This window comes from Ceratina calcarata, unplaced genomic scaffold (genome assembly GCF_001652005.2).
Source record: "Ceratina calcarata isolate Rehan_Ccalc_2016 unplaced genomic scaffold, ASM165200v1 scaffold470.2, whole genome shotgun sequence".
Lineage (NCBI taxonomy): Eukaryota > Metazoa > Arthropoda > Insecta > Hymenoptera > Apidae > Ceratina > Ceratina calcarata.
The window spans coordinates 516,290-524,321 of record NW_017171129.1 but is presented as its reverse complement, the minus strand read 5'-3'; the positions used below and the strand labels follow the sequence as shown (position 1 = coordinate 524,321).

At 41.0% G+C, this 8,032-nt stretch overlaps 1 protein-coding gene across 9 annotated transcripts in view; it reads right to left on the bottom strand.

The window, feature by feature from the left end:
* LOC108627417 (leucine-rich repeat-containing protein let-4) overlaps positions 1–8,032 on the bottom strand; it is a 171,579-nt gene that overhangs the window by 62,648 nt on the left and 100,899 nt on the right. The window contains exon 1 of one of the 9 annotated variants that reach the window (XM_026815584.1): positions 4,441–4,493. The exons of the other annotated variants lie outside the window; for them this stretch is intronic. The gene's annotated coding sequence lies outside the window, so the exon portion shown is untranslated. Of the gene's footprint in view, positions 1–4,440; positions 4,494–8,032 lie in introns of those variants that run through there. 9 annotated transcript variants of the gene reach the window in all.

Genomic DNA, 8,032 nt, shown 5'->3' with positions numbered 1-8,032 from the left:
AATGAACACCGTTATCGCTCGATTTGCTGCCTCGATCCGAGTGCTGCCTGAGAGGCACCTCTCCAGCGCAAAGGGTTAAACCACGATCCTATAATCTTTAAGATCGTAATCTTTAAGATTGTTACCATGATGTAAAAACATAAGGTGTGTTCTTCCGGCGTGTTCAAATGTGTCGCTGTTTGCGCCTTCCACTCATCGGCCATATTGGAAGTAAATTCGCTCTGTTTTAATATGAAGCGTGATTGGTTAGAAATCCAAAATGGCCAACGAGTGGAAGTGTCCGTGTACAGATGGATGTTCAAATGGATGGGCAAGAACACACCTTATGTTTTTACATCATGGTAACAATCTTAAAGATTACGATCTTAAAGATTATAGGATCGTGGTTTAACCCTTTGCGCTGGAGAGGTGCCTCTCAGGCAGCACTCGGATCGAGGCAGCAAATCGAGCGATAACGGTGTTCATTTAGATTTGGCCTAACGAATACAGCTTCACGAATCTAATCCTAGCCTTTTGTGTGTAATCTTATGAGATAATGGCTACAGAAGCCTCGATGGAGAAAAAGGCCTCGAGCGCAAAAGGTTAAGCCAAACGCTAACCCTAACTCTAACAGTTATAATTAACCGTCATTCATTACAGTTTTGTTTTTTAAGAATTATTTGATGTCGATATTGCCAACTTGACGAGGACAGCCAAACAAGCTTAGCGTTCTTAAAAATCATTGAAAGTGCCTAGCATATCCCCACCAAGTACTAGTCCCCATTATTTGCGTAAGGGATTTTTTATAGCAGTCGTGTTCCAGCCTGAGTGAACCTGGAACCTGACTTTAAATAAACAATTAAAATGACTATGCATTCGATTTTCCTTGGTTGGTACCTGTTTGTACCACTTTTCATTTCGTTTGTACCCTTAAGGGTTGAAAGCTAAGGGAGGTGTGAAAAATAACTAGCACTCCATTTTAAGATATCGCAATTTGCCAATGGTCATTCGATTAAACATAGTTTGTACCCGTTTGTACCGCCTTCATCTTCGTTTGTACCCCTGGGGGTTCGTTTGTACCACGACTGGAAGATAAGGGTGGAAGCTGACTTCCACGTTTGTCGAGATATTCGATGAATATTCCCAATGCTACCATTGGAGTTCCCAACGCCAGACTGAGCCTACCAGTTCGAGCCTGCTCGATGCTTAATCGAATAACCATAAGATGGGGTGCTAGCTAGCTTTCACACCCCCTTAACTTTGAACCCTTGAAGGTACAAACGAAATAAAGAGTAGTAAAAAAGGTTACAAACCGAGGACAATCGAATGCATGGTCGTTTGAATTATTTATTTAAAATCGGACCCCAGGTTCGCACAGCTGCTGTTCCAACCATAACTCGGGAACTCTATAGAGATACCAGATAACGTGTGCAGAAAATATAAAAAGTAACAAAAAAAAAAAATAATTAACGTTTCGTTCGGTTACGTTCGTTAGTAAATTGTAGAACATGCGTTGGGTCTCGGAAAATGGCAACCGGGAGGATTTGCATGCGATCGGAGTCACGATAAAGTATCGAACGGATCGTAATTGTGATTTCTGGACACGGGTGCCCAATTTTTTTTTTTTTTTTACCGCCCATTATACTACCGGTATACAATTTAAACAACGTCGCTTCTCCTCAATCACGTAAAAAAAATATATATATATATGTACACAGTGAGCGAAGAAGATAAATACGCTCTCTTTGACGGTGCACGAATGGATCGCATTTTGTTACGCTCCGACGCCGGGAAAGTGATTAATAACCCGTCGCGAACGAGCTCTTTCACGTGCAAATATATATTTTTTTCGTGCGGTGCGCGTGCGAACGATATCGTTTACAAAAATGCGAATATTTGGACCCCTTTGAGCTTTGGCCGTTTGTGAAACGAGATCGAGTAGTTTCTATGTGCAACTTTAAATATAAATCGATTCTTCATAAAAGAGATTAACGCAGGTGAGGTGAAACGTTGTCTCAGGCATGGCCAATGGTGACGCGACCTTCAGTGGGAGCCTAGGTGGGGATGCGTTAAGTAGTGTGAGCGCATTATGGTCCACTGTGTTACTGTGACTATGACACGAGGTGGGGAGAGCTATTGGAGTAGGGAGAAATGAGTTGGACATGCCTGGTTTAGGCCAGGCATGGCCACGACCTTCAGTGGGAGCCTAGGTGGGGATGCGTTAAGTAGTGTGAGCGCATTATGGTCCACTGTGTTACTGTGACTATGACACGAGGTGGGGAGAGCTATTGGAGTAGGGAGAAATGAGTTGGGTATGAGTTTTGTATAAATTTCGATTTCATTTCATATACGTTTTCAATAAAAAAATAGATGGTTATAGATTTTTTTACAGGGAATGCGGTGGAGTAAAACTGGGCACATTTAAATATTTTATGGAAATAATTTTATCTCAGAAAATAATAATGCCAGTTTGAGAAAGTTATGAAATCAATTTTTCAATTTAGATATTTTGGTAATTTTAGATAAATTCAATTAAAATTATGTTCGATGAAATTTGGAATATCGTGAACTAAATATAATTAAGTATTCTGGTGTTACTTTGTATTAAAGTAAATTTATCTACCGAAGCATAGTACGTTAATATTCTTGTCCATTTATTCTTACTGTTCCATTATTCCTTTTTAATTAGGAAACAGACGAAAACGTATTTATTTTCGCTAGTTCCTTGTATTCTTAAGTCCTTCCGGTACGATTTAATAATAAAACTAATGACGAGCTAAACTTGTCATTTTACCGGAAGGGGCTAATAATAATATTTAACATATGATTGATAAGGAAACGACTAATTGTTATATTTTATAAGAATGTGAACCAAGTTCTGTACATATTTATTCCACATAACATATATCACAGTAGATGTACAATGCCATCTGTGGCCACTTTAACAGTTTCCATATTATATAATAACTTAGTTCAAAATTCTAAAAGAAGACACAATAATCTCATAAAAGGAAATTATTGTCGCAAGAAAAGTAATTATAGTTAATGTACAAAAAATTAAATATTTTGATTGTTTGTATATTTAGGACTGCTAGATATTTAGGACTGGACTGCTGGATATTTATAACTAGATTGCTAGATATTTATTACTAGACTGCTAGATATTTAGGATTATACTGCTAGATATTCAAGACTAGACTGCTAGATATTTAGGACTGGGCTGCTGGATATTTATAACTAGATTGCTAGATATTTATTACTAGACTACTAGATATTTAGGATTATACTGCTAGATATTCAAGACTAGACTGCTAGATATTTAGGACTAGACTGCTAGTTATTTAGGATTATACTGCTAGATATTTAGGACTAGACTGCTAGTTATTTAGGATTATACTGCTAGATATTCAAGACTAGACTGCTAGATATTTAGGACTAGACTGCTAGTTATTTAGGATTATACTGCTAGATATTTAGGACTAGACTGCTAGTTATTTAGGATTATACTGCTAGATATTCAAGACTAGACTGCTAGATATTTAGGACTAGACTGCTAGTTATTTAGGATTATACTGCTAGATATTTAGGACTAGACTGCTAGTTATTTAGGATTATACTGCTAGATATTCAAGACTAGACTGCTAGATATTTAGGACTAGACTGCTAGTTATTTAGGATTATACTGCTAGATATTTAGGACTAGACTGCTAGTTATTTAGGATTATACTGCTAGATATTCAAGACTAGACTGCTAGATATTTAGGACTAGACTGCTAGTTATTTAGGATTAGACTGCTTCTTCATATCTAATTTTGTACCAGTTATACGTTATTATATGATACAAAACCTGTTAAGGTTGCCATAAATGATGCATCTACCTTAAGTAAGACATTTTCCTGAATTTTTTAACTGGATCTGTTTGATTGCCAACCTTACAATAATTCAGCAGCAACTTTTCAACGTCGTGCTCTCCTTATTTCCCAAGTTAAGTGAGGCACAATAGTACTATGAAATTCACGAGATTCGCCATGGTCTACCGTGTTGAAAATATTTAACACGCCATGGCGGCTAAGCTTTACGTTCCACAACAGAATCGCGTGTTTCTATTAATAAATTCATTACTCAGCGGAACGAGTGGCACGGAAAATCTAAGAACTGGAACTGACTGTAAACCGAGAACCATCGAAATTCGTTATTCCACGGTTTGATTAAATTAAACAGTCTGAAATTCGTTCCAGGTGAATTCGATAAAATATACGAACCTATCAATTGGGAAATCACGATTGGCAACGAAAGTGGAGACCTATCGAAATATTTCGAATCGATAATCAATGAAATTCAACTCGTGCCACGGTTTTCGTTTCACGAGCCCATAAAAAGGTACAATCGAATCCGGAAGAATCGGCCAAGATAGAAAATAGGATCGTACAAATTTCATTTCCACCGTGAAATGCTACTTACTTTTACGAATGTCCCTAGTCCCGATCGGAGAATCGATGATTCCGCTTCGAGGGAGATAAGCTTCAACGAACAATACAACGGATAGGAACGCGGATTATCCCCCTATCCGTATTTATGCACGGTTACGCTGACTTATGACGGTCACGTTAGCTAAAAGATTCCGGACGAATGAAATTAACCGGCCAATTATATTCTCCGGGATAATTAATCCACTTATATTTCATACGTGACCATAACATGGGACGTGGGATGCGACGCGGGTAAACGACGGGCCTCCTACTCCTACTTCCCTCGGATTACTTCGCTAGCTAACACGGCTTCCGCATAGAACTCACTTTTAATCCAATTAAAGAACCCGCCGAATTTTCTGATTAGGAATCGCCTGGAGCACATTTAGGATTAAAGATTTACGAGTCCTGGTGCTAAAATGAACATGGGTCCCACTTGAGAGCAGCAAAAAATAATCAGTTTGTGAATATAAATGAAAACTATGTTACTATTTTTTATTATTGAAAGCGATGTATGAAAGTACGGTCCCGTCGCCATGCCGTGACGTAGTCAGTCCACTATTGCCAATATGGGATCGAAAAAATGCAGATAAACAATGACAGTATCGCAAAAGACAGGCTCAGGAAGGGTCGAATAGGTTCAGAGCAGGCTTGAATAGGCTCAGAGCAGGCTTAAGGTTCAGAGGAGGCTCGAACAAGCCCAAACAAGCTCGAATAGGCTTGAACAGGTTCAGAGTAGGCTTGAATAGCTTCAGAGAAAGCTTGAATAGGCTCAAAAAGGTTTGCGTAGCCACGAACAGGCTTAGAGCACGCTCAAACAGGCTCAGAGCAGGCTCGAACAGACTTAGGGTGGCGTTGTGAACTCCAGTGATAGCACCGGGAATATTCATCGAGCAATTCGAAGAGACCAATAACCACCAGGGAAAACAATAAAGACTGACCTCTTCTAACATTATTGTAAATATTTTTTCTTTGGTACTTATGTATGAGAAACTACAAATTTAATTATGTGTGCGCAATATGAGGTAGCAGATCTTATAGAATGATTAAGAAATTCGTTATTTGTAAATAGGTATTCGTAAATATAAGTGCTGGCGAATGCGTATTATAACTGTTTGGCAACTCGATCCAAGCACGACTGACCTGGACTCCCTCTTCCCCATCGAGGGCCATTAGTCGTTTAAGTTAGCCCTTCCCAGTCGTCCGCCTTATTATATTTCGAAGAAATACAACAGTTCTTAAATTGAAACTCCAGGAAGTTTACTGAACAGTAACTCTGCACGCAAGAACGTCCTACGGAAATCTGCTTACTATATACTTTTTGCCCGCCCTTACATCTAGTTGGCATGAGTAATGGCGGTCTAAGGGTGAAAACAGGATAGGAGTGGCAGTATTTGGGATAGGATGAGTAAGTAGGGACAGCGGTCAAGATGAGTGACGGTGTTTTTAGGTACATTTAGGATTGTTTGTTTCTGACTAAAACTGTATAAACCAAGATAAATTGGTTCGTCATCCAACAAATGATGACATCACCTCTCTTCTCTCCAAAATGGTTCCTCGCAATATTTTCTTATTCGAGCTCGCGGGGCCCTTTGGACTTTGAGGCCCAGGGCTAAAGTCCCTGCTAGCTTCCCCCCTTTTAATCCCCCCCTGAGCACACTTTAAACATTCTGAACGTCCATCCCTATCACGATTTCCCAAACGCAAATTCGCCACGTTGTCAACGACAACTACGACTGTGAACAATTGCGCATATAAAAGCTATCACTCGTACCACGAACATAGCTTCACTCAGTTAATTTCTGGATCCAAGAATTATTCTACTCCGTCATTAAGAGTTTCCCGAAGCTCGTGAACCGGCCGCGACGTCGACTCGGAAATTATTTCGCAACAACGAAGTCGTTTACGTGACCAGACTTCATCCGTCTACTGTTTTTTCTCTCTCCCATCCACGTCCTCTTCGATGCAACCTTGAATCGGACGGTTTACATTTACGTGGCTCTACTGCCAACCGTCGGCCATCTCGTTTCATCGTGACCAATTAAAATTCGTCGCATGCCGTTTAACGCAAATGAAATAGGCGCGACGAAAAGCGGGGCCCTTTGGACTTTGAGGCCCAGGGCTAAAGTCCCTGCTAGCTTCCCCCCTTTTAATCCCCCCCTGAGCACACTTTAAACATTCTGAACGTCCATCCCTATCACGATTTCCCAAACGCAAATTCGCCACGTTGTCAACGACAACTACGACTGTGAACAATTGCGCATATAAAAGCTATCACTCGTACCACGAACATAGCTTCACTCAGTTAATTTCTGGATCCAAGAATTATTCTACTCCGTCATTAAGAGTTTCCCGAAGCTCGTGAACCGGCCGCGACGTCGACTCGGAAATTATTTCGCAACAACGAAGTCGTTTACGTGACCAGACTTCATCCGTCTACTGTTTTTTCTCTCTCCCATCCACGTCCTCTTCGATGCAACCTTGAATCGGACGGTTTACATTTACGTGGCTCTACTGCCAACCGTCGGCCATCTCGTTTCATCGTGACCAATTAAAATTCGTCGCATGCCGTTTAACGCAAATGAAATAGGCGCGACGAAAAATCTGATTTGAATTAACAATTCGTTCGACAAGCAATCTTATTCAGAGGGGGAGGGAAAGGGGGGGGTGGGGCAGAATCGTTCTAGGGACTAATGAAACCGCTAATTGCTCCGACGCCGCGCGGGTTCGCGTTAAGATAATAATAAGCCACGGGCAGAAGATGGCTGACTCGGTTAAGCGTATCTCGTCTCGACTGGGCGAGTGCCATCTTCTCTCCAATCTTGCGCCGCGACGACACCCCCGGGGGCTCAATTTGCGTTGCTAGGACGGAGGCACCGCTACGTGGAAACGCGGTAACGTCCGTTAAAATATTTAACGATTGACGGCCCGTGGCCCGTGCGTACGTACGTCCGTGTTAAAAACACCACCGACCGGGTAGAGTACGTCGGCTCGCGTGACTCGCCTCCGTTTCCCCGGGTATCGATTTTACGCGAATTTTCACCTCAACTTCCTCCCCCACAGAAACGCGATTAAGATTCGATTCGGCTGCAACTCGGCACCGAAATTCACGCCCTGATTTTCGTCCACGGATAATAATAAAATGTAGAAGTTCAGTGGCGAGGGTTCTCGTTAAAAACCTAGCTGAACGAACATTCGAACTGCGCGGGGGTATTTCTTAAAATGAAAACTTTCCAAAGGATATATTGAATTGGGAATTGGATGTACGATTGGTCGAGGAGATATAAAGCGGGTCGTAAATTCGTCGAGCCATCAAACGACAAGAGACCCCGGCCTCGGATGCCTTCCGTAGACGAAATGGTCTCTTGCGACGTCCCCCAATTCAGGATTACCGTTTTAGAACTGTAACCTCCTGTGGGATCGACGTCGATCAAATCAAAATCCATGTACTTTGTTCAATTCCCAGTTGGGAATTAAATACAACAATTCTTAATGAAAGTAAAGTGTGTTCACGAATCTAGTTACATTTCTGTATAAAAATCGAATCTAGTTAATTTTTGAATCTAGTGAACTTTCTATTATAG